Source organism: Drosophila eugracilis, unplaced genomic scaffold (assembly GCF_018153835.1).
Source record: "Drosophila eugracilis isolate 14026-0451.02 unplaced genomic scaffold, ASM1815383v1 contig_1317, whole genome shotgun sequence".
Taxonomy (NCBI): domain Eukaryota; kingdom Metazoa; phylum Arthropoda; class Insecta; order Diptera; family Drosophilidae; genus Drosophila; species Drosophila eugracilis.
In genome coordinates this window covers 479,092-503,377 of record NW_024572115.1, presented here as the reverse complement: position 1 = coordinate 503,377, position 24,286 = coordinate 479,092, and the positions used below count along the sequence as shown (strand labels likewise).

Here is a 24,286-nt window from a genome sequence, read left to right as displayed (position 1 = left end):
AACTAATCTCGTTTATCACGATTGTCGTGTCACGCTCGCGTCATTTGACCCAAACACACAGACAACCTCTTGAGTTGTGTCTTCCACCACGTACAAGGATGCTTTTCCTCTGCCCCGTAATTTCCCGCTTTTCCGCCTTACCATGCTTTACTCTGCTAACCAAGTCTAGTGCGAATTGCAATCGTTGTGTTGACCATGTGTGACTTGGGCTAACGGCTTCGTGCCACGTTCATTGTCATTGTCAACATCTTGCGGCCAACGGCGACACGTAGCCTATTCTGCCCAGCCACCCAATTTGTCACCCTACCCTCTCTCTACCTTGCTTTTCTGACCATCCCAACACTAACCGCAATTTGCATTGGCCGCTGTCAAACGCAGCCAGGCGTCTGCCAATTTATGAATGGCCCAACAAGGCAACTCTTGACCCCTGAAAACCGTTTGCGGCCTTTTGCTATGTGCAATATTTTATACATTTTTTGTAAGCACAATAAAAATTGAATTAAATATAAATCAAAAACTCTCGCCGACCGCTGCAAACAATAACCGAAAGCAGCAGGTTTTCCCCCTCACTCTCTCTCTCCTCACTGGAAAATAAAGAAATCGACGGGATGTGAAATGAAATGGGCAAGGGAAGAGTTTTGGATGTGGAGGAGGAGGGAAAGCTATGGTTACTCTGGTTGGGAAACTAAAATAAACGTTTTTAGATATATGGAATTTATCAAAGGATAGGATGATGTGTGAACTATCTGCATTTTCTTGTTGTTCTTGATATGATTTTTCAGCCAACCTTTAATAAAAAGCCGTATTTAATCTTGTTTCTGTTCTTATTCTTGTTCAAATTGACCGCTTAATTAATTTCTGATTAAATCTTATGGTTAGTATTTATCATTATAGTTGTGCTACATCCCCTTATAACTCGAAAGCGATTATAATGTTAATTTTTAAAGGTAATATTTAAGTTTAAGACAAATGGGTCTTAGGCTAGGCTCAATGTTTTAAGATTTTCGTGTCTAAAAAGTCTAAGAAGGATTATTAGTTTAATATTTTTGTTTAAAGTATAGAATCAAAGAAACATTTAAACTCTGAAATTCTATTTGATTTTACATTTTGTTCATGCTATTGAGTGGAAAAGAATGACAGTTCACGGCTAGATCAGTGCATGTATTCCCCTAAAAAGATTCTTGTTTTGGTTTTACTTTTAATTTTTGTTAGCCTGTAAGTGTTTTCTTTGCTATTTTGCTATATTCTTTGCTATAAAATAAAATATTTATTCAGTAAATTCTTTAAATAACTCATCAAATATCTTTGTTTTTGAAAACTTTCAAGCTAAGAACATGGAACCCACTTTAGTAGTAGAACTGAAGTAAATGGAGAATTATGTTAAGTCTAAGATTCAAGCGCAGAAATACAGAGCAGACAGATCAAAATGCATAATAAGCGAATCAGCTCATGATGTGGGTAAACCATCAATATAATATGAATGTCAAAATAAAGGTACATAAACTTCTAATTTCTAAGCCTATCCTCGTAGCGATGACGGAATGCTAACCACGGCGGATCTTTGGTTATCCATACCCCTCAGCTTATGGAATAAATATAATAAAAACCCTCAAACAAGCACCTTAACATACTCTTACATTCAAATAATAAATCTAAATATAATAATAATATAATAAAATTGGCCACTTACCCTTGATTACCAGCTTGCCGTGGTCAACTCTTGACATAAAAGGTGATCCTCATTAATATCCAGCATTAAGTATCCTCAAAAATCCCAAATATGGATTTCCGAAAAAAAATCCATGATGCACTGCCTCCGCCTGGAGTCCAGGTACCATCAATATGACGAGGAGATCCATCATACCACTTGTAGGCACTTTACTAACACAATCACACACACACCATGAAGTGACTTGACTGATTTATGGATGGTCAACAGCGCCTAAGTCACCACTTTTCAGCTAGAAGAAGTTGGGAATTATTGTTACCCTAGAATGAAGAAAATTTTTAATTTTTACATTTTACATTGAAATTTACATTTGCATTACATTTGACATAGAAATTTACATTTTGATTACATTTGACATTAAAATTTACATTTTTACCTAGCTGCAGATTTTTAAATTTTCGCTGACTTAAAAAAAACGTTAAAATTCAAAATTAAATATACATTTTTCTTTACAAAAATTGCAAAAAATACTTACAATTTTTAAGGTTTTTTGGCAATGGAAAAGCTGATTTTCTTGGTTTATTTTGGCCATTAACTAAAGCCTTGGCCAGTCCTTCATAACCGCAAAATGAGATTGAGATTTCTCAATATTATTTTGATTATTAATTAATATTACTTTAGCAAAATATTGAGAAAAGTTCACCATTTTTGATGTTTTAAAAAGTTTAAAATATTTTAAAGAGTTTTCCCAAAAACTAAGGGACCTTTTCTATGCTAAAATTTCACTGGCTTGGGGAAGAGTAACTAGGAGTGCTTTTTTTTTTAGAGAAAATGCCACCATTAAATGGGGACCGTGGAAAGTTTTCAACTTTTCGTAACCGCAAAAATTGCCACATGGTTTTGCACACGGTTGTCTACCCCATTTGAGTGTCTGTGTGTGGTTGTGCGTGTGTGTTGAAACTGACCATGCTCACCACGCCCAGCGGCGACTGGGGCTGTACGCCTTCCGGTTCGGCGCGACTCTTCAAATTGGCCACAAAAACCAAAAAGTGCCAAAAACGTTTGCAGGCAACAACAACAATAGCAACAACATCAGCGAAATGCAACGAAATTGTTGCCACTCGTTGAACAACCGCCACGCCCCACTGACTCTGCACCGCCCACTTAACACACCCTTACTCCCCCTCTTTTTTTTTTTGTTTGTTGTTTGTTTATTGAACTCACTGGCGGCAGGCGACAAAAAACTACGAAAGCAATTGCTTTTTGTCTCTTTTTCAACCAACCTCTTCCCCCACCATCAGCTGCCACGCCCCCCATGTTGGATTGACCCCACTACAGAATAAATATCCCAAAGATATATATATATATCAGGATATATGTGTGTGTGTTTAAAGGTTTAAAACGTGATTTAATTTAATAACAAATGCTGGGCAAAAATATCGACTAGGACTTGACCTTTCCTTACTCGAAAAGATAAATCAAAAAGTTGATAAGAAATGAAAATATTTAAGGATATTTTTTGATATATTTAGCAATTTAAAAATGCCCTTAAATATGTATTATTTAACCTTAATTTTTCAAATATTAAATACAAGCTAATTAACTAATTTTGTAGATTTATTTTTAATCTCCATTCCAAGAAAATTTTAATCTAGTTCAGCTTTCCTTTCTCATTAAGTTTAATGCCTTTTAAAATTTTTTTAAAATTAATATAAATAAAACTAAACTTTAAGCACTCACCTATATAAAATTGATGTATGTGATGTGTTTCTTTTCTTTAAAAAAGTTATTTCCAGCAGTCTTTGCATTTTTCCCTTTGATGGGAGGTCAGGAATAATCGAATAATCGATATATCCGCATTCAGAACACTTTGGTTCCGACTTTAGTGCAGTTGTGTGTGTAAAGCCCAGCAGTGTGTGTGTGTGTGTGTGCATATGAGCTGGTGTGTGTGAACGCACTTTGCTCCGGCTGCACTGCAAATGCGTTTCAATGAGCAGCAGCAGGAACGGCAGCAGCCAACGCCATCGACCGGCCGTGTCCTGGCTGTGGATCCTGTACAAGGAGAAAAAAATACATCAAATGTTTTTATTATATATATATATTTTTTTTATTAAATTTAAAGGATATCCGGTGTTTAAAACAAATTTCTTAAACTATTTTGTGAATTTCATAAAAAGAAAAAAACTTTTTGGAGGATTTTCTTTTACATTTTTAAACAGAAGTTAAAAAATTGTTTTAAATTGCAAAAAAACAAACATAATTATTAAATAAAAAAGTTAAGTATTTATGCTATAAGTTTTAAATATTAATTAATACTTTTATATTTTAAACATCAATTTAATATTTAATGCCCAAAAAAGTAAGAGGAAATTTTTTCGTTGTTTTTTTAGATAAGCAAATCTTCAGAAATCACAAACTCATCTGTTAAATCTAAAAAATTCAAAATATACAAATTACAGCTTTTAAATCTCAATTTTCCTAATCTAAAAAACCTACAAAAACACCCATTTTTCCCTCAGTGCAAAACTGCAACTGAAAAAGGGTTTTTTCTATAGGGAAAAAACGAGAAGATGGGCCGGGAGTCTGCAGCCAAAGCTTTGTATAAAAGTCATATCCATTGCGTGTTTTTGTCGCGTTTTTTCAAGCGTGCTGTAATTTTTTTATGTCCCCTCTCGTCGAGCTCAGTGAATCTCCAGTACACCACGCGCCACCCCCTCCCTTCCCCCCATCAGTTTTACCCTTCCTTACCAAATAGCACACACCCCCCGCTGCCTATGTAGTGTGCGGCTAGACGCATAAATATTCTGATTTGGCAAAAATTATATGCCCGTACGTGTGCAGCGGGAAAACTCCGCGATTCACAGACCATAGCCTGGGCAAGGCCCTGGGGCAGGCTCAATAATGTTGCGAATTTTGGTAGGGCTTCTCTGGACTCTGTGGGACGACTTTGTAGGACGACTCGGCTGGACAACTCCAAGCTGGAGCTGCAGCCCGCTGCTTTATGACAGCGCATATTTTACAAATGGGCCAAAAGCCTGTTGCATAAATTTTAGCACAACAGGCAAGCAAGTAGTCGTCGGCGTTGGCCATAGTCCTTGAAAAAGTCCTCCGCCTTTAAGCCATCCTGTGGAGCATTCACGATGGGATTCATTTGCATGTTTCACTTCCAGGACTTTGCTCTGTCCCAACACCCTCTCCCCCCCCCTTCCCTTCATACAAATGGAAAATTTTTTGAAATGGGCTCTCCTCTCCCCCTCCGGAAAAAGCCGGAGAGTTTTCCGCGGTTCGTTGGGTGTCCGCGTTGTCGTCTTATCGCTGCCCTCATTGCTGCCTGTCGGCCTGACGTCTTTTCTATTTTTCGGGGGGGGTTAAGGTTTTGGGTGGGTTAAAAAAACGGGCGGTGGTGGTTGGTTGGGAAAAGTTGTTGTAGCAAAATTGGTGGGCATGGTGGCCTTTATCTTTAGCCAGGCCTGCCCCACAATGGGATGATATATGAGCCAGAGTTGGCGGGAATTTTCCTAGAAAAAAAAAACGAAAGAAAATGTTGGCAATTTAAATGCCCCAACCTAATATCGATTATTTTTTTTAGCGGGGTCTATCAATAAAAAAAACAGTTAAGTGACTGGGATTAATAGTTATGTTATAGGGAAATTTAAGAAGTTTTGATATTAGAAAAATATTCAAAGTGAAAGACAACACTGCGTATGAGTAATGGCTGAAAGGATTTTTCTACATTTAACTGATCATAATAGTTACCAATAAAAAAAGATAAATGTCTGAAGTTAATAGTTATGTTAAAGGGAAATTTATTAATTTTTGAAAAACTTTCAAAGTGATAGACAACACTGCGTATGAGTAATGACTGAAAGGATATTTCTTCATTTAACTCATCATAAAGGTTAAGAAAACGATGTTAGTTAGCACTTATTAAAGGTAAATTTAAGAATTTTTGATATAAGAAAAATATTCAAAGTGAAAGACAACACTGCGTATGAGTAATGTCTGAAAAGATGTTTCTTCTTTTAACTCATCATAAAGGTTAAGGAAACGATGTTAATTAGCACTTATTAAAGGGAAATTTAAGAATTTTTGAAAAATATTCAAAGTGAAAGACAACACTGCGTATGAGTAATGGCTGAAAGGATATTTCTTCTTTTAACTCATCATAATAGTTATCAATAAAAAAAAGTTAAGTGACTGGGATTAATAGTTATGTTAAAGGGAAATTTAAGAATTTTTGATATAAGAAAAATATTCAAAGTGAAAGACAACACTGCGTATGAGTAATGTCTGAAAAGATGTTTCTTCTTTTAACTCATCATAAAGGTTAAGGAAACGATGTTAATTAGCACTTATTAAAGGGAAATTTAAGAATTTTTGTAAAATATTCAATGTGAAAGACAACACTGCGTATGAGTAATGCCTGAAAGGATTTTTCTTCATTTAACTCTTCATAATATTTAAGCAAACTATATTAATTAGCACTTATTTCTTTGTTAAATTTATAAATTATACAGAATTGTTATTTATTTTTATATATTTTCTTCTTATTATTTTCCCATAATTTAATCTTTTAAGCCGTTAGTTAACTTTATAAACCTTAACTGCAAACTTGAATCAATATTTAGTTGCCTTTTGGTCTAGGGATTTTGCTTTTGCTTTCGCTTTTTTGGCCAACCCAAAATGTAAATGGTCCTAATCCTTAATATTTGATTGTCGCTAGTGCCGCGTCCCAGATTTTAGATTCCAAGTTGGTCTCGGAGACCGCCTTCTCCATTCCTCTCCACCTCCTTAGAAGGCGTCTCGTGCATTATTAATAATTTTTTAGATCTTCAAAGTTGCGCCAAAGATTTTCTATTTCGCTTGGTCCTTGGCCATTTTCTAACCCCCCTCGTTTTTGCTGTGATTTATTTGGCTCGATGATTTATGTCGGTCGAGCGAGTCGCCCTTCCTCTAACCCACACACCCCGCCCTTGATCTACTACATCCCCCTTTTTTTCCGCTGCTTTCTTTGTCTCTTTCTTGATGGGTCATCGCAGCAGCGAGGGACGCTTAATAACTTCTGGCTGTTGTTAAATATTTACAAGCCAAATGGGTTACTAGTGGTTATGGGTGTTAGTTTAGGCCGTCTTCTGCCTTGTTTTGGGCAGAATGTTATATCGCTTAAGTTCTTATTACTATAAAAATAATCCTAAATGAGAAATTATACTTTTATAGCCCATAAAATTAGTTTAATTTTAACTCCGAATTTTCCTACACTTAAACGCTTGTAATAACATTTAAGATTTTCGGAAGTAATCAAGTTTAAAAGAGCGATTCATATCGGTAAATCTGTAAAATGGTTTTGTTTATGTGCACTTTCTTGGGGATTTTTTTTAATGGGTTAAATAACCTTTTATAAGTAATCTCAATGCGATGCCGGGTCGTTGGCTCGCAACAAAAGAGACAACAAACATGGGCGGTGGGTTGGTTGGTGGTAGACAGCCACTTGCGCGCGTGTCAGCGTCAGTTACAAAGTCCCCGCCCTCTCTGCCACTCCTCCTTCTCACACACACACACAGAGCCCCTTCCTCTGACGACGCTTTAGTTGTGTCTGCGCTTCCGCCATTGTCGCGCTTATCAACAGCATAATTTGTCTTGGCGTGTGGCGCAGTCACTCCAAGGCGCACTGAGAGAAATTTTTAGAGAATTTTAGCTAGGATAAGGTTTTTGCAAAGCAGAAAAACAAAAAGGCAAAGGTTTTACTTCAGCTTCAGTGGCTTTAAAACCGCTTTATAGGGGGTTTGAGATGGCTGCTTAAAAGTTAATCATTTTTCACTGCATACTTCTAGGCAACTTTTAAAATTCTTGAAAATGTATTTTTTATTTTGATTAGCCTTTGATCTTATCTTTTAAAATCAGTAAAATTTAAGAAATATACATAGAAAAAGCTTTTATTTTTTACTTTTCCACATCTAGTTAGTCCCTCTAAACCAACTTAATTTAAAAACAAATGAAAATTTCTAAAAGTTTTCTTCAAGTGCCTCCCAAAACTCATCTCTCCTTTCCACTGCACTGTCTCCGTCGCACTCTATGTTGTGTCATCTCTTTCGTTTCTACTCGTCTTATGCCAAATTGTTGTTTTTCTCACGCTTCCCCGGGTTTTCCCTTGTTGTCCTTCTGGAATTCTCACAGCCAAACTAGAGTTTTCCCCATACGCTCCAAGCGGTAGCGATGTCATGTCTATGGCGTTCTTCTCCGTCTCCAGGCTTTTTGGCCATGAATTTGAGACAATCCCCCCCCCCTCCTTACTCCTTAACCCCATGGTTGTACTTCCGACGCCCCATGTGTCTCCCACATTACATACGCAAATTGGCAGCTTGCTGGTTTTTGTTAGTTTCAGTTGGCCAAAGCAATTGCGACTTCTTTGCCGACACTTTTGATGGGTTTATGTGGGATGTACCACGGGCACTGTGGCAAACTTGTGCACACTCACACACAGCCATAGATAGATCCTTAGGACTAGGAGTAGGACAAGGACTACAAGGAGGCAAGTGGATCCCAGTTATAAGCATAATCTAAACAAATTGATCGAGTTGTCGCGAGTCAAGCGAGGAGACAAGGAAAACTTGTTAGGAAACTGAACTTTGTGTTTGCTGGGAGGTTAACGAGAGGGGGAAAAAAAGGGTTGACTGTGTTTCGTTTTGGTTTTGTTGAGGAAAAGGTCTATTAGTAGTACTTTTTTTAAAACTTAGTGTTGTAAAATCCTTAGTTATAAGTGTTGGTTAATGCCATTAATGTTGCCTACTGCTCTATCTTAGAAATGCTTCTCTTTTTATGCCCATTAATAGGAGATTTGCAACCACTTAGCCTTATTGAAGGCCGCCTTTGATTAGTCATAGTTTCCATCTCTTTCTACATATATCTCCCTCTTTCTTTCTTAACCATTATTGCCTTCTCTTTCACTCCACTTATTGAGTTGACTTTGTTGTTTGCTTGCTTAAGCAATGAGTGCCTTGGCTTCCATATATCTCTGTTGATATCTTCTATCTCTGCCACGTAGCTTCCAGTACCCCGCCTCTTGATTTTCCACTACCGCGCGCGCCCTCTCATTTTCCAACGTTCCCCCTCCTCCTTCCCCTTAGAACGTGTAATTTCCTTTCAAGTTTGGTGTCGGGCTGGCAATTTGGTTGATTGCTTAATCGCATCACGATGCCGTCGTTGCGAAATCAGCTCACTGCCATTTCCCGACGCCACGCCTAACACTTTTCCGCCCCTCCAAAGTATCCCTCTTTCCTCTCTTTCTCTCTCTCCTAACAAACACATAGAAACCAACACACACACACACACCAACACAAACGCATCTATACAAAAGATGTCGCGTATAATTTAATGACTTTGTATGCCTTGAATTTTAATGACAACAACAGAACAGCGAGCCGAGCTAAGCAGAACAGAACAGAACAGAACAGGAGTTTTCCACTCTACAACCCCCCGCCCAAGCCCCCCGCATGCCCTTTGTCTATATCCCAGCTGAAAGGATAATGGATCAAGTGGAGGCGGCAGGCAAACAACAAGCGACACCACAAATTGCAACAGACCAAAGAACGGGCAGTGAAAGAAAAGCAGGATAAGAAGAGAAATCTCTCAGAAAATGAGTAATAAAAGTTGTATGTGGAAGTTAGTTAATGAAAATGTGGTGGAAATTAGACGAAAAACCAGAAAAAGTTTGAACAAATCAAAGTAAATATGTAAAGTAATGCTTAATTTTCCACAGTGCATCAGCAGGAGTAGCAGCAGCAGCAGTAGCAGCAGCAGCAACAGCAGCAGCATCAGCATCAGCAGCTCAAGTTGAAGATGAAGACCAAGATGCAGGACTCAAGCGGAAAGGTTAGCGAGTGGTTGGCTGAAGGCTGTAGTGGGTAGTTACTGGGTGGCATTGGGGGTCAGTGGCAGTTTGGGGGAAAAGCAGAGGGTGAAGGGCGGAGGGTGGCGGGTGGCGGGAGCCCAGTTGGACTAGCAAACACATTGCCATGCATGACACTGGCTCCCGTTGTGTGGACAACGGGATTTGTGTTTTGTTTGCAGCAGCGATCTGACCAAGTCCTTTTCACCATTTCAGCTTCAGCTACCAATCTAACCCAAACTCACACTCCACCATTGGAGATTCCCTTTCGCGAGTGGCAAAGATTTATGGCTTTATTTGTTCATTGTCCTTGCAACCCCCCCTTGCCACCCACCCCACCCCTTGGAAAACTCCTCGCTCTACATGTCCCTCTGTGTTAGTGTTATTTTTTATGTGGACATCGCGATGCGACTCAAAATGCGCAATGGACGGGACAAGAAAATAGATGGCACAAAGGTTGGGTGGGATAGCTAGAGGGGGAGGCAGCTAATAACCCCCTCAAGAGATGGTTAAAGAAAGTTATGCAGTTCGAAGGGAATTTCAGATGACCTGCCAGGCAGTGAATGGAGTTTTGAGATGGTAAAAAGGGAAAAGTTAAGAAAAAACGGAAAGTATTTAAGACAATTTTTTAACTATTAAGAGGGAAAGTGATGAAAATTGTAATAAAGAAAATATTTTTACTTTAAATTTCTATAAGAAATTTTTTAGAAAATGTACAAAAATTTACAAAAATTGACTTTTTAACTTTAAACATTTTGATTTTGTTTTTAATTTCTGATTTTCAAATCAAAGAAGTTAATTTACAGATTCGCTTTTGGCCAAAAAGCACTTACCAAAGGCATCCTAACACTCACATAGATAGAGCTGCAGGAGGACATTCCCTCGACCTGCGCTTCCGGTTCTTCCTCTTGTTTTCTTTTCTTACCACTCCCCCCCAACCCCCCTCCCCCACCTCCCTCTCTCTCTCTATCTCCTTTTCTATCTTCACTTTTTTTCTTTTACTGTTTGGCTGCTTTGACTTTTAGCCCGGCACTCGCTTCCTGTTTATTGACTTGTCTCTCAATTAAGTTAGAAACACCCACCAACCGCACACTAACAAGCCTTCACACACACACACATATAGCACACTCGTGCAGGAGGGTGTGCAGGAGGGGCGGTCTGTCGGATGACATTGCGTAGCCGTGTCCGTGTCCGTGTCCTTTTCCTGCCCGTTGTCTCTGTACCAATTTTTCCAGTTGTTTTTGTCGTCTTCCTTTGTTGTTGTTTTGGGTTGTGTTGTGTTTTTTTTTTCTCCCTTCTCCTTCTTTGTTCCTCCCAGCGTTTCCAATCTCAATTAATTTGCTCATAAATTTGTTGCCAACTTGCCCGCCCTGGGCCCCCTGCCGCCCCCCTTTAACCCAACCTCCCTAACTTCCGCCTCTTACTGGCCGCCAAACTCCAATGATGGTCAGACTGCCTTGAGAGTTGTCCCTGTCGCTGTTCGTTGTCCTTGTTGGTTTTGCTTTATGTCCTGGCAGCTTCTTTTTTCTTACCCCCCACCCATACCCTGTAAAGGTTCTTAAGGGTTATAGGAGTGATCAGTTAGGTCTATATAGTAATAAGATACTGCCAGTTTTTCTAAAACTTTTACTAAGTTAAGAAAATAAAACTAATTTTTAATCTAAAAAAATCATTTTTGAATGCCTCTTTTCCAGGGTAGCTTACAGCCCAAAGCCTTGACCAGATTACAGCTTGTTTTCCCCTACAACTTGAGGGAAAATTGTGCTTTATTTTTCCTGTTCTTCAGTTTTCTTTTTTTTTTTGCTTTATTGTAATGCCATCTTATCTGCCTGGGCTTCTTGCTCTTCTTCAGCTCGGTTGATGTATTTGCCTTGGTTTTGCTTTTGGGCCGCCTCACCCTGCGCTTTCCCCCACCCATTGCCCTTGTTTTTTAGCCTTTCCTTTATGTATTTTAATTTATGCTCGGCTTCTGTCCTGCTTTTGTTTTTTTTTTTATACATATACACGTTGATTTCTATCTATTGAGATTGAGACAACATTCTACTTAAGGACAAGGCAGCAGCAGCGTAAAAAGGAAGAGAAAAGAAAAACCCAAGGAAAATGTCGTTTTTATGGCGCTTAATTAACTTGGCTACCATTTTCTAATTGCCTTTGCTGTCTGATTGACTTTTGTTTATTTATTGTGATTAGAAAATTGCCTTAACCAAGGCAAGGGCAGCAGCAGCGACCGCAAAGAAAAATTTTTATATATCAAAAAAATGAAAAGAAAAACCTTTCAAGGGGTGAACCATGAAAGGGAAGACATATTTGCTACTCCATCCGGATTACGGATGACTTTGACTAGCGCTAATGATCACACAACCTCACTTGAGGGAAACTCTTTTACTTTTCCTACACCCCCCTCTCCTTTCCTTACTCTTTGTTTCAGTTTCCTCTTTTGGCTTTTACTTTCCACTGACTTTGAAATGCGCAGATTTATTGCGACAATTTGTTTAATGACAGGCATTTATTTTGATGGCGCCATTCCGCATGTGTGTTTGAGTGTGTGTGTGTGTGTGTGTGTGTGTGTGTGTGTGTGTGTGTGTAGGGGGTGTGGCAGCGTAGCAAAGGGTTCCCCCCTCATAGACATCTAATGAGTGTTGGGTCCTTTACAGTAACCTCTCCTCTCTCTCTCTCTTCTTAACCCCCCAAACCGCCGCCCGTTGCCACTGACAATTTAATTATTTTAAGCCTGGCATCCGTCTTCACACTCAACCCCACCTACCCACCTCCTTCCACCCTTCCCTGCTGACTACTGCGTATCCTTTCTAGATGAAGACATCCCAAAAGTAAGGAAAGTTTTTACCAGCGTCACTCTCTCTAAGAAAGGAAAGTTTTGATTCTTCTCTGGGGGGTGGTTTTTCGCGTTAGACGCAGGAATTATTGAAATGAAAATAACTCAAAGATCTTTGATTAACTAGATAATTAGAGATACTAAATGTAGTATAGCTACCGTATTAGCTTATTTTTTATATTACAAAACAAATTCCCTTTAGAAAAACTCCAACCAACTCCTGTCGCTTGCCTTATCCTTGGCAAATTAGCCAGATATCATTTGCACAGCCTGTCAGGATCCTACCAAGGAGGTCCTTCTTCCTTTTCCTTTTCTTTTTCCTCTTCTTCTTTTTTTTTGTATTCTTAACTGCTAAGCAGGCGTCGTTGGCGTTGCTGGAAACTCTGCTTATTTGTAAACGATCAATCATGCAGTGCAAATGTGATGACACCAGAAAAGGTAGGGCAGGAAGGGGGGAGGGGCGGACATGGCTGGGGGGCGTCTTTATATCCTTCCACATCCAACCAACCCGCAGCGACAATTTATGCGGGGCATGAAAACGCCATATAAGGCGCATATAATGATATATATCTAGCTATGTTTTTTTTTTCCACAACCCAACTGAATGTAATAACGAGCAGGAGCTAAAAAGGAGCTGCACTGAAAGAAAAAACTTAGCTTTTGGTTAGCTAAAATGCCTGATTAGTTAGTTAGTTGCTTGTATTAAATGATTAATCTGACTGATAAGGCCTTAAATACCCTATTAACTAACTAAACTAACTTAAACTAGACTAGAGTAACTTTTTGTCTGTAAAAACTATAAACTTTCCCTTAGAACGAACTACTCCCCTTATTTTCCCCAGTGCCTTACAAACACGGGTTATGGCTTGAGTTGGCCAAGGGTGGGTGGGGCTGTAGCAGGACAACCAAACAACCAAACAACCGAACGAACAACCAACAAGCAACGATAGTTGTGGCACATATGAAGACAAGTGTCTGTCAAATACAAGTTTCTGGCGTGGCCCAGGGCCCACGCCTCCTTTCTACGAAGGCCAACCGTTGCCAAACCCTCTGCCTGCCTGAATACCTCCCACCTATCCCCCACTGATGTAAAAAAAAAAACAACAAAAAAAAAATGAAAGCAAGAAAAATTTGAAGATGTTTTTAAAGCCAGGACGACACACAGACAATATTGGCAGACCAAGGGTGGTGGTTGGCCAAGGAGAGGGGTGTTTGCTGTTTTTCCAGGGGGTCAAGGGGTGCAAGGGGCAACAATATAAGAAGCCACACACACTCTGCTGCTGCTGCTGCTGCTGCTCCTGCTGCTGTTGCCTTAAATTGACAGTACACAAAACTGTCAAAAGCAGCAAACTCTGGGAAAAACGAAGGGCAGAGGTGGGGTAGCGAAAAGTCTGCGAAATATATGCGCGTGTTTTGTGGTTGAAATATTTTTTTAAGGACCTCCAACTCCTGCGATTTTAAGTTAAGTTAAAGTATCAAAAAGAGGGGAAAGGGGAAACACAATAAAAATATTAATATTTATTTAAAGGGAAAATAGCTAAGAAAAAGTAAGCTTTCCTAGGCAATAAAAGTAATTTATGGAAAAATATTAAACAGAAGTTTCTAGAAACCATTTCGCTTTCTATAAAAAAGCCACGAAAAGGAACTTACAGCCAGCTAGAAAGAAATCAGTGGTGGTAGAAACCTCTAACAGCGGCAATTCTTCGGATTTGAGATTCGAAATCGTTGCTGGGCGGAAGACAAACATTTACATTAGTCTGCCAACTAGGCAGAAACTTGTTGGAGCACACACATACACCCCCCCGCACACAGACAGCGAATAAATGAAGTTGCTAACACACACACACACACACACTCAGCCACCTTTCTATACCCAACTCTCAACCCTCAAGTTACGTAGACGACAGCCACTTTTTTGGCAAACAAATGGGAAAACAACGACAAACTACGCAAAAAAGTATGCTATACAAATATGCGATGTGCGCTTCCTGCCTGTCTATGTGTGAGTGTAAGAGTGTGTGTGTGTGTGTGCGGTTGAGTGTTTACATATATTATAGCCCAGAATGGAAGACAGGGCAGCTACTGCGTTTTAGAACGCCACATTAACTACAAAACATTGAGAAGAGGCAGCCGCCGACACGGTGAGAAAAGTTATTAAAAAAAAATGTCACAAAAATCTATTATGTATTAAAAACAAAAAGTAGATGATCAAAAAGATCAGAACAAGCCTTCAAGCTGAAGAAAAATAGCTAAACCTAAAGTTATAACTTCTAAAAGTTAACCCAAATTTTTCTCAGTTTCCAAAAAGGGCGCTGGATGAACCGAAGGACAAGTGATAAAAACTCACAAGGCAACAGCAAAATGGTCGTCATCGTCAACATCCTCGCTTGTCGTAAGCAAAACAAGCTAAAAAAACAAAAAACAAACACAAAATATCCTTAAAAAATTCAACAAGGACGACTGCCAAATGTTCTAACAAATCTTAAAAAGAATTCCCAAATAAGTTTCCTATCATTTCTTATAAAAAAAACCCTCTTTAAACTTACCAATTCTTATTTTGATTTTCCTGAAAGAACAGATAGTTGAGTCCTTCGAGTATCCTTCAAAAAAGTATACCCTTCCTGGTTCTTATTATCACCTTCAGGAATCATTTCTGCCAATGCCATGGGAACATATCTGGCAGGTCTCACCTCGAGGCGCTGCTCTTAAATGGTTCATGTCAGTGGCAGTGGCAGTGGCAGTGGCGAGAGGCCAAGTGGAGCAACTAATATTCCGTAATTCTAGCTACCAACTAGGCTGCTCCATGTCCTTCCATGTCCTCCGACATCCTGAGGCCAAGCCGGCGACTCTTGGCTGGCAAATGTTTATGTTGCCATAGACGCTCGATGTCTGGCAGCGGATTTGGCTCATGACCAGCTCAGCCAATGCTACCTCCCATCCATGTCCCACCTGGGCAACCTTCTTGGCTTGTCTTTTGTAGCTGTTTAGTAGTGATGAGTAGTTAGGTCATAAAGCTAAAGGGGGGGAGAAAGAAAGGAAAATTAATAAGAAATTTTGAAAATATCACTAAAAATAAAAGTTAAAGTAAGACCCCTAAAGACTTGAGTAAAAAATTAACTTATTTTTTAGTAAGTCATGTTAACTTATATATCTTAAAAGATATATCTAAAATCTGCTTCTACCTTCCTACTCTTCTTGTTTATCATATTAAAACTAGCTAAAAAGTCATATCTAATATGCATCTCATTTTTATGCCGGCTTCTAGCATTTTTGCCAGCTCTGCTCTGCTTCTGTCGCCTCCTTTCGCTTTTCTTTGCCTGCATGGAAATTCAAATTCTTATATACCTTCCCCGGACATTTTCCACCCACCCCCCGCAACACCACTCACTCTCTCAGTTTTTTGCTGTCATTTTGCCGGTTGCCCATTTTTGTCAACGTAATGATGCGTTATGCTCAGACAGCTTAGCCATGAATGCGTTTTTCGGTTTTGGTGGGATGGGAATGGTGATGAGGTAAGAGGGGGCGTGTCAAGCGGTTTGCTGAGTTTGCTTTTAATTTCCGTTTGATTTGCGCCACTCCCACGCTCTGGCAGCTGAAAAAACTTTTGGGGGGCGTTAATGAGAGAGCAAAGGAAAACTTTGGCATTGCATGTCACACATCCACAGTAAATGTGCATAAAAGTACAGAGAGAGAAATTAATAACAAAAAAAAACATTAACAATTGTTAGAAAGAAAACATAAAACAGTGTAAAAGATAATGCGACTAACTAGTACTAGACTCCCTCTAACATCAAACTGCTTATAAAAGTTAAATTTTAGTTCCAAAAAAAGACATTTTCCCTTACTATTTCTCTCTGAGTCCCCTTTCTTAGCCATCTATGTGTTAACCAAAAAAGTGTTTTAGTTACAAAAATTTAAAAACAATTTCATTTAGTTGCGGCTAAAAAAAAAAAAGGAAACACACAGGCTAGCGGTATGCATGGCTTTGGAAAATAAACCAAAAGTTCAGCCATGCCATAATTTCTATTGGGCCAAACTTTTGGCCAGCTCCAAACTTTGTCGCTTCATCTCTGCTTCTGTCTCTATCTGTGTATCTATCTCACTCTATAACCCCCCCACCCCCTGTCACCCCCTAACCATAGCTACTGTTGACTTTGATTGCCGGCTATAAAGTTGCATATTTGTATTTGGCTTGGCTATATCACTCTGGCTGCCTGCTGCTGCTGCTGCTGTTTTGATTTATTAATTACAATTTATATTGTCGCATCCGGCAGGACAAACGTGGCCCTGACACTCGACAAGGACCACAAAACAGCAAACGCTTGGAGTTTCCATTTTATCATTACCAACCCCCCCTAACATTTTCCGTATGAAACTGACGATGTCGGGGCTGGCCATATTGGCTTGCCCACCAAAAATATCCAACCAAATATCCATCTTCTTTGCCAAGCAAACAGAAATCGACAGAGTTGTTGGCTCATCCTAAGTTCATCTAAGGTAATCAGATTGTTTGTGGACTCATCAGGACTATATATATGTATATAGTTGATGGGCATACAAAGGCAAATACTTGCAGGCATTAGAGAATCTGATTAGTAACTAAACTCAAAGTGGATCTCAGGCTGGCAATTTCAGATGCATAACGTTGTGGTAGCTAGCTAGAGTTAAGCTTTCAGGCATTTGAAAGTCATTTGGAATGTTAAGTTTGCCTTTTTAGGTCATAAAAGTTGCTGTGATTGTGGAATGTATTTATTATGTTGATTCTAAAAACTATTTAGGTAATAGAAAACCTTAGGTAAATACCTTCTTTAACTTAGTGCTGCTTGGAATATTACGAAAAATTCATAAAAAATTGAAGTTTAATCAACTTTTTGCCAGTCGAAAGGCAAACATTTTTGCTATAAGCTTAGACCCTAAAACTTACCTTCAAATTAATAAAAACTTGCTGGGTTTAAGACCTAAATCTCTCTGAAAATAAACCAATATTCCTACAGCAAGAAAACCATTTTCATTTTTATTAAGTTTTTAAGCCCAAAAACTGGCCTTTCATAACTACCGAATGCCAATAAGCATCGCTTGAATGATCAAAGAATTTTGTATGTCTAAAAACTACTTTCTGATTTGCTGTCAACTTCCTATATCTCAAAGTGCAAAATTACAGCAAGAAAATGCTTAATTTTCCCAGTTCTATGTTCGATTTTAGCTAGTGGCCATGCAACATGTTCGCCAGCCAACATGTTCCAATATCAAATATTTCTTGGTACTGGCATTTTCCAAAGCATTTTCCCCTAGTTTTTCCCCCCCTTACCCATTTTCATCCAAACGCTGTCATATTTAATGTTGTCCTAAGACCATTCACGAAGGCTTTGATTCGCTTTTGAGCCTTGGCAGCTGCGTGCCTTGGTGGAGTACAAAGCAAAGAATGAAGAGGCGCGCGCTCCAGTCTGATTTTCACTTTTCCGCACTGCTTTTCCTTTATCATTTCTCCTCTCCAAGTAAACTCATTGCGAGGCTTTGGTGGGGGGGCTTTGCTCAAGGATTTATTTACCAGCCTCAGTCTGTCTTTGGGTTTCTCACATTTTCAAAACCTTTTCTTTTCCATCGCTTGACCAAGTCATTCATGGTGGAAAATTCTAAAATTCAAGTAGAAAATTAGTTTTTATTTATAAGGGAAAAATAAGTTAAAAGATATAGATTAATTTAGTTTTCTTTTACATCTTTTAAACTTACAGAACCTCGCTTAGGAACCTCTTTTAATGGGTTAACTGCAAGTCTGGTCAAACTTTAGCAGCCATCTCTCAACAATGGGGCATTGATCATCGCCTGTTGGGGGTTTCCATTCCTATATCTTTTTTTTTTGGTTTCAGTGGGGTTTTTCAATGGGGTTTTTCATTGGGGCTTTTTCTTGGTATTCTTTTTTTCTGACTTTGCCAAGATGAATTGCCCCTGGGAGATTTTTAATTTAGTGGCGCGCTGCTTAAGCAAACTCCAAGCGGTTGTCCTGTCCTTGTTTGCTTCTAATTATTAATCCGATTTATTCTGCTGGCTGGATGGCTAGCTGACTGGCTGACTAACTGACTGACTGGCTGGCATCCATTTGACCACCGCCTGTCCTGGGCTCATTCCTTTGGGTCCATAAATGGGAGTTCGTTTCATAATGAGGTCCACTGGTCTAGAATGGGAAACAGTAAGAGATTATTATGATGGTCTTAAGAAAGTAGAACTTTTTTGGAAAATTTGTTAAAATTTTAATAAAGGGAAAATTCTATTCTATTACAAAATATCAAGCTCACCCTTATTTGGATTTTCTTTACTAGTTTTTCAGCTTAAATCACACCCTTACCTAGCTTATTTTTCCCTACATTTTTCCTTTTATTTTTTTTATAGATTTTTTTCTCTGTGCAGCGGCGAGTGGCAATTGCATTGGCTTTAAGCAATCAGCAGGTGCATCATTTTTCGGACATTTATTCGAACGGCCAGCTTTTCCCAATTGTTAGCCATCTGAATTACCTGTGTATGTGTGTGTGTGTATGCTCAGGTATGTGTATGTGTGTGTGTTAGCCACGTTCAGTTGATTGGGAGTCTGGGAGTCAGTCAATTTGCTGCGCGTTTGCATTTCAATTTGTTTTGAAAGGGCCGCTTAATTGCTCGAATAAGTGCTGGACAAGAGGGAGGCATATGGAAAAGGGAGCAACGGGGAGGAGGCTCTTTCCAGGGGTCACGGATGCCAAAAAGGGCAGAAGGGTTAGAAGGGCAGTAGCGAGGCTTTTGAGGGTATACAACAATCCTGCTGGGAAATCGAGACAGCAATAGATGCACTATTTATGATACCCAACAGGGCATTAAGCGGTCCTCGTTGAGTGCCTCAATGACCATTTATAATTCCCCAAAACGTATATACATATATCTATATAGCTCCTACTTTATAAACCAATTGGAATCAATCAAGCCGAGGGCCCTAAAACTTATGGGAATACCAATCAATTCGATATTAAGCGAGTGCCATCATGGGCTGCCCTTTTTGGGGAATTCGCACTTTTAAATTGCTTTAAACTTAACTTAAATCCTTTTCTACTGATTCTTTGGACATTTTCCTAAGCATTTCCTTTTATTTTTTTTTACTCACAATTATAGAAAAACCCTCTGTCGGGGCAGTTCACTTGTCAAATTCATTATACAAATGTATAAGGCCCTCGACTCTTGGCGAAGATGGTTGCAATAAATAATACCGTATGGGGAAATCCACGTTCATTTTTCAAAAAAAACATTGCCGCAAGTCAAAAGGGAGGGGGGTTCTTGTTTTTCGGGTGGCAGAATGGTTGGCAGCGTAGTCATCGTCATCGCCATCATCATTGTCATTGACGACGACAAATGTTGCCGTCTTTTAGGCGTTGACATTTGATAAATTAAACATTTTTGTACAGTCGCCAAGCTTAGAAGCTGAGCATTTAGCTTGGTGGGCTTGAGAGGTTGAGGGCGGCGTTTGGGGGTCTCCGAATTTTTTGTCACTTTGTTAAATACATTTTGGCTTTATTTGTTGCCTTTGTTGTCATTTCCACCACCCCCACCTCCCTTTGGCCCCTCTCTTTTCGAGTGTTGCGCAAATTAGAAAACACTTTTGACATTTGCTGTGCCTTTTGCTGGTTTTCTTCCCTTAGGCACCCCGTCCTTGGCCACCCCGCCGACTCATTCCATGCTGTCATTTTGTTAATTGAGCAGTCGCGCCCACGGCGAAAAACAACTGACGGATTGCACTGAGGACTGGTGGTTTTTTGAGTCACTTTTGGTAAGAGAAAGGTATCATGGAAATGTCGTCAACTGTTGCTTAGAATTTTCTGGGAAATTTCTAAGAATTTTCATGTCTTTACAGAAAGGAATTAGTCGATTGAAGGAGTTAAAATGGGAAATTGATTTAAAGTTAGCTAAGATTTTGCGAGTTTGCAAAGCTGAAAAGGCTTGAAAAGGTGGCGAAAGTAAGAACTAATATTTTCCAGAATTTTACTCCATTTTTCTCTATTTGTTTTCATCATTTCAATGTGATACTTAAGTTTTATATTTGTCATATCATCATTTTTAAGATGATATTTTGGGGTTCGAGAGAATGTTTACCCACTCGATTGGCCTGAAACGATCTGCAAAGTTGCTATATGATGGCCGTTCAAGGACTCAGCTGCAGGGCACTAAAACCACTTGGAAGGACCAATGCCACCTCCTTCTTACCCACCAAAAAAAATCCCATGGGTCGTAAAAAATATGGGCAACAGCATAAAAAAATACAAAATGTATTCGCCTATCTCAATATTTATTTGTATTCGCTGGCCATTTGCCGATGCTCTTCGATGCTGTTTTGTTTTTACAGCCATCCACCCCCTTCCTCCCCCACACCGTAAAAATTGACCACAAATGTTGACCCACCTCCTTCCCTAAGCGACCTTACAATTTCCAAGGCGTCGCAACCTTGCGCCGAAAGTTTCGTTCAATGTCCGTTCAATTACACGCACGATTTCCGCTTCCTGCGGCGACGGCCCGAGAAAAACCAAGGGGGAAAAACCATACGAAAAAGTAGAATAACGAACGGAAAACTTTGCACCCAATACTTTTCGCTCTTTCACTTTTTTTTCCTCATCTCGCTTCTGTTTTTTTTTGTGATTTTTGTTGGTCGTCATCGGCTGCGTTTATTTGACAAATATAAAACACATTTTCACCCCAGATGACGACGCCATCATCATTGTCCTCCAACCGTCTTCACAGGCGAGAGCAAAGTCCAGACGAGCATTAATAAAAATAATATTTTCGCTGGGGTAAAAAACAAGGACCTTTTTGGGGGGAGGTGGCAGGGGTCGTCCTGCCAAATCGTTGAGCTCAGCAGGGTGCCCAAAATGCTGCCCCTCTCCCCCCGCCCATTCAGCGTCCTCAATCCGCAGTCCTTGGTCCAAGTTCTGTTTGCCACTTTGCAAATATTTGCTAGTCGCGCAAAACACTTTTAGCCGTGGCCAAAAAGCAAGGAGGCCAAAGGCCGGGGTCTTCTTGCAGGACATGCGATTACACTGGAAACATTTGTTTTGTTTTTAACAAGATCGAAGGGAAGGATGTGAAGTGAAGACAAGAATGTTAACATTTTTAACTTTGTTTGCAGCTTAAAAGGTTCGTAATTTAAGGGGAAGAAATGGAAAACCTTTAAAATTGTTCTAAAATCTATAAGCGATGACTTTACTTTGATAGTTTTCAAGATTAAATTAAAAATAACAAGATTTTTGAAGATTAAAAAATAAAAAAAAACACCTCCTGATAACAAATTTGAGGTACAGCTACAGTTTTGGAATCACTGACAATACTGCCCAGAAGTATGCAGTATAAAAAGAAAGTCCTGTTTAGAAATAATTCAAAGGACTTTAATAATCTTCTTGATACTTTTATAATCTGTATAAACTCTTTTCAACTCCTAGAATTTTTAAGTATTACCACTTTTACTTTTCCCAGTGTACCAGCCTGCACCCCTCCCACACTTTTTTTCCTTTATATTTTTCTCCGGCTTCCTGGGGTGTTGCATGTGTCAAAAAACTTTGCAAACTTCATTATGGTTATTTGCTCAACGCAGAACGTGGCAACCCTGCATCACACACATACACATATACACATGCAAATGCAGCGGAACATTTTCCTCGGATTTTTTTTCTATTTTTTTTTTGGGTTTTTTCTCGCTTGGCCAAGTCCAAGTTATTACCGTTAATTTTGTTTGCGCCAAAGTTTGGCTTCCCCTTGCTTACTCTTTTTTTCTGGGGTTTTTCCGGGGGTTTTCCACAACGATGTGCGGGCCGCACAGGCAGGCGCATTTCCTTTTAGACATCTCCAGGCAAGGACTTCCGCCAAAATGATAAATTATTTTGTTTACTTGCCATTCGGCAATCATTTCCGTCCCACAAAGAAAAAAAAAAAAAGGGGCACAAATCTTTATCGATGGCCAATCGATTGGGGGTACCCCGGTGGGTAAATCAAGGGGGCGGTGCCCGCGATTATTGTTTTTTAAATTTCATTTTCAATGCCATGAATATTCATGCCACCCCCCCAAAACCTACCGCCTGCTTTTTGCGGCCTTCGCGTGTCAGGCATTCAAATGCATTCGATTGGAAATTTGTTCACAAAAAGAAAAAAGAAAATGAAAAGGAAATGCTTTATTTTGTGCTCCTTTAGGTTTTTGCGGATATTTGGTTTGGTCTTTGGGCTGGAACTCAACTATTTGCATTGATGAATATTCCGATTCAAATTTGGTTATTTTATATAATTTTAGGATTCTTCTCTCCCAATTTTCACTCCATATTTGACTCGTAATTATGCAATTATTATTCGTACAGAAATCGCCTTAAATTTGAGATATATATATATCAAAAAATAACCTCAATTTCCACATTCGGTTTAATAAACTATCCCTCAAGTTAGCCCTTAAAATATTCAATAATATTTTCACAAAAATTTTAATGGACTCCATATATACTTTTATTTATTTGTTTTTTCCCTTTTCCATTTTCCATTTCCCACTGGCCACCCACCCACCATTTGTTTGCCAATTGTTTCAAATGGAAATTCTATTTTATTCATTCCCATTGACGTTAATTTGTTTCTTTTCGAGTGACTACAAAAAAAAAAAAAAAGGAAAGGAAAGGGAAAACAAATTGAAATATCAATTTATGCTATTCAAATTTCTGTTGAAACAGAAATGTTTATTTAGGAAGAGTTTCTTGTTTTTTTTTAACAATTTTCCCAATCGCTTGTTACTTTAATATTCAATTCTATGAGGCTAAATAGAGTCTTCCCCCTCTACGCCACTTTTCCTAACCCAATTCTTGGCTTGTTTCTTTGGCCCAGACACAAAACCAAATAAAACTAGCCCACTCCCCCGCATTTCTCCGAAAAATCGCACCAAATTGCAAACGGAAAAGTGAATTACTTTGTTGTTCTGCTTCCTCCTCGGCCGTGCGAAAGAGACAGATAGCTGATTATTCAAGTTTTAATGATGTTACGCAGTCGAAGAAGAAGTAGAAGTAGAAGTAGTGGAGGAGGAAGATGGAAGAGGAGCAAGTCCTAGGAGTGGAAATCGTAATGCCCAGTTGTTTTTGGAGGCATGGAAAAGTGGTGGAGCCAGATAGCCAAATAGTTTTTACGCGTTCTCAAGAAGCTTTTAACGTTTTAATGGATAGGCGGCCTTTGGCATGGTGGAGAGGAGTGGGGAAAAGGGCCTAGGGTATCAGCACACCCCCCCCTGGCCATTTTGGAGCTCAGCTTTTATGACCAAAAAGTGCTGACTACTACTGCTACTACTACTGGCCATTTTCTCTTCGTGGCCAGGCCAACAGTTGCTGTTTCTGTTTCTGTTGACATGGAACTGTCGTCTGGCATAGTCGCTGCACTGCGAGAAGTTCTATAGAACTCTTAAGTTAATTAGATCTAATTTAAGAAACTAGTTGCTAGTTTGTTAATAGATTAAGGAAAGATGGTAAAGATTAAAAAACTTACTTGTTGTTTTGAATACGAAGACATTAGTTGATTTACACTCACTTTATGTTTGTATGTATTTTATGTATTTTAACTGTTCTCACAACATCAACGAAAAAGCACAGTTGCAAATGAGAATGAAGGAAAATGATAAACATGGTGTGACCATCTTAGGTTTCATAATGAATATCAGAGTTAATATCGTTTGATGGTATTTTTGTAAGCTAAATAGGGGTATCACTTAATGAAAAGTTAAGTTTATAATGTTTTAAACGTTATAAATTAGTAGTAAACATACAACTTATTCCATTACATTATTAATATTTCTCTTTAATGATCGTTAAATCAGAAAGAACGAAAAGAAATGCATTTTATTAGCAGTCCATAGTTCTAGCTTATGTAAATAGTA

At 39.1% G+C, this 24,286-nt stretch overlaps 1 long non-coding RNA gene across 1 annotated transcript; it reads right to left on the bottom strand.

The window, feature by feature from the left end:
• Positions 1 to 1,750: 1,750 nt before the first annotated feature.
• On the bottom strand, positions 1,751 to 24,171 carry LOC108103577. The gene is made up of 6 exons (XR_001772236.2): positions 23,899 to 24,171; positions 18,118 to 18,559; positions 17,696 to 18,020; positions 14,934 to 15,401; positions 3,410 to 3,721; positions 1,751 to 1,989 (listed from the first exon to the last, which is right to left on the bottom strand). It is a non-coding gene; the product is annotated as an uncharacterized LOC108103577 (long non-coding RNA).
• Between the last annotated feature and the right edge of the window lie 115 nt (positions 24,172 to 24,286).